Below are 3,308 nucleotides of genomic sequence, written 5' to 3' on the forward strand. Positions count from 1 at the left end.
TACTCTCATTTCCACTAAGTCTGAGTATTTTAATATATCATAAGTGCTCTTTATTCTTTCACAAGTTTCCCAAATGAGCTTGTCCACTTTAAGTCACTGTGTATGTCTGGGTTTCCAGTTTCTTACTAGAACTAGTTTTGTCCTGAATATTTGTCCAAGTGCCTTTGTTCTTAGCTGCAAAGTTCTTAGTCCTGGCACCACAAAGGCCCTTTAAAAGTAGGACCTCAAGCACCCTGGTGCTCTTACAAGGGGACTAATCCCTTCGTGTCTGGACCTATTGTCCTCTTGTTTACCCTCCTCATTTGAACATGTTTAAGAAGCTTCCACAGGGTAGTCACCTGAGATTTTCTATTTGATGACAATTACTATGTAAATATTCTAAATTGGCAAAAGGTTTTTTTTTTTTTTTTGAAGACTTTTGGGGTGTTAAAATAAAAGTATTTATATACATTTATACTCATAAATATATCTAAAGAAAGTGTATATTATATATACATATACTAATAATTATAAATATACACTAGTATTTTGTGTTTGTGTGTGTGTGTGTGTATTTAAAAGCAATGAATCACTAGGCTAATAGAACTAAATATTATAATTTGGTATTTCCTCTTTTAAATGTACTGCCATGTTCTTGCATAGTCATTTTCACAAATACTGAAACTGAGTTATATATTTTAATTTAGTCACATTTAGTTGTATAGATATAATTAAATAGAACACGTAGTAAGCAAGGTAGTTTTAAGTAAGTAAAAACTTAGATGACGTGTTTCTAAGTTGGTTTTCAGAAGTACAGAGCTGGTGGAACAGGATAGAATAAAGGAGGGAAGGCTTAATTATAATGATTATTTTATTACCAGGTAATGCATCTCCCTATTGTTTCTTTGTTTTTTAATCCTCAAATATAGTGTTATTCATGTGACTAATTATAGATATACTTCCTAACGGTGTTCATACAATAAAGTACTTTTGGTACAGGGTCAGTGCTAAAATATGGTATATATATTCTTCCTCCTGATTAATGTCTTTTTCTTTTTTAACCAATACTTGCCACAATCTCGTAATGGGACGTAACTATACTTTCTAAATACCTATAAGATGGGAAGAGATAGATCTCCTTGCAAAGCTGCCATGTTTGCCTCATTGAGGGGTTGTCTAGCAGGAAAGGTGACAAAGAACCTGCGAGAACACATTTTTTACAACATAGAATTATACCCTTGAGGTTGTTATCATAACACTTGTGTACTGGGCCCAGTAATTAAATACCACGTAGTGCTCAGCTATACACTTGTCTTCAGGTGCAAGGGCAGTTGTACAATAAGAACAGAGAATGTTACATTTATTTTTGGGTGATAAAAATACAATTTTCTGTTTGGTGCTAAAACAACTTGGGAATATTTTTGTCTGAATTTTACTATTTAGAAGGAATATAATCCGAAAGTATGTGTTTCTAATATTACTAGAATTATGGCTGTGGATTTTGACAGAAAATTAAAAACGTACAATTGGAATCATTATGGAACATAAAATAAATATGGTTGTTTTGAAATTTCTAGAGATTATTTGACAAATAAGCATTCAGGTATCCCTTGTATGTAAAAACGAATATTGTCAGAAAAAGGTGTATTAGGAAAGTTATTTGATAACTAGTGATCAAATTGATGGTGGTTCAACACTCTTCATTGTTGAGCTCTTAGTCTGACATATTCGACTATTCTTGGTTTCTTTCAGTTATTAATGTTCATGGTTCAGTCTCCAAGAAAACATTTTTCTTTTACAAGGCAAGCGCTCAAAATGGTGCCAGCATAGAGTCTGGCACCAGATCTCAATTTCACTGTGCCACATTGAGTAAACTGCTCAATTTCCTCTTGTCTAAGTTTTCTTATCTAAAATATAATTTCCTTATTGGGATCTTCTGAAAATAGAGGTAATATGCATGAAGTCCCTAGAGAAACAATTAGTACGCAAATTATATTTATGAGCCATGTTTATTGTTATTAACATTTAGGAAAAAAGGCTCCAGGTCATCTTGGTTGGAAAAAAATGCTGTGACTTGTGGCAACTAGAAAACTGTATTTCTAGGTAATTGTCCTGTGAAACATTTTTCTGGTATTAAATAAGAAGTTTAAAAATTTGGTATGGACGTAAATTTTAGTGCAGTTTACAGCCATGACCCCATATTTCTTACATGTAGAAATATATCAGTGATATATATATTTAAATGTATTCATATGTATGCATAACATGTATATATTATACAATTAAATATTAAAGGAAGACCAAAAGCGATGAATTTGCATGAAAGTTGGGCAGCAACATAGGTAAGGTTGGAGGAAGGGAAGGAGGAAAGAGGAAAATACTACAATTACATTTTAACTTTAAAAAGTATTATATATACAATAAATTAGGAGTCCATGTGAGATTGAGGCTTTGTTTAGTAGGGCATTGAACAGAGCTTCGTGAATATTAGGCCATTTTCATGAACTGACTTGTTAATAATATCAATTGAAATTACATAATAAACTTATGGTAATAAAAATCCATAAATTATCTAGAGTTGGGGCACTCATGAAAATTTCTCTTTTTATGTTAGCGTATCTTTTGGTATCATCCTTGTTGAGGTCTTATTTAGGCAGCATGTTCTTGAGATGGATGTCAGAGATGTAGATTCCCTGGGAGACACAATCTCATTCCCACCCCTTATTTGTCCCAACACTTTCCACCCTGGTATAACTTCCAAACAAGCATTTAAAATAATTTTTATAAATGTTTATCTTATCCACAATTTCATTTCTTTTTTATCACTATATCTTTACTTTTTACGATTTGTTTATTTGTTTATTTGTTTATTTATTTATTTATTCATTCATTCATTCATTTATTTATTTTAAAGCCTACAACACCAGGTATTCGCAGACAGTCTCCCATCCAAGTCTCCCAACCAGGCCTGATCCTGCTTAGCTTCTGAGATCAGACGAGATCGGGCGCATTCAGGATGGTATGGCCATAGACTATCATTTTTTTTTTTAATGTATGTATATTTGCATGCCAGAAGAAGATATCTGATTCCATTACAGATGGTTGTGAGCCACCATGTGGTTGCTGAGAATTGAACTCAGGACCTCTGGAAGAGTAGATAGTCCTTATAACTGTTGAACCGTCTCTCTAGCCCTACAATTTCATTTCTTACAAGAGCCCAAATGGAGTTGTAACGAAAGGATGGACCATCTAGAGACTGCCATATCCAGGGATCCATCCCATAATCAGCTTCCAAACGCTGACACCATTGCATACACTAGCAAGATTTT

General features: G+C 33.3%; 1 pseudogene; it reads right to left on the reverse strand.

Moving 5' to 3' along the window:
* Positions 1–2,891: 2,891 nt before the first annotated feature.
* Positions 2,892–3,012, reverse strand: LOC115030231 (annotated as a pseudogene).
* Positions 3,013–3,308: the final 296 nt, after the last annotated feature.

The sequence above is a fragment of the Mus caroli genome, chromosome X, assembly GCF_900094665.2.
Source record: "Mus caroli chromosome X, CAROLI_EIJ_v1.1, whole genome shotgun sequence".
Taxonomy (NCBI): domain Eukaryota; kingdom Metazoa; phylum Chordata; class Mammalia; order Rodentia; family Muridae; genus Mus; species Mus caroli.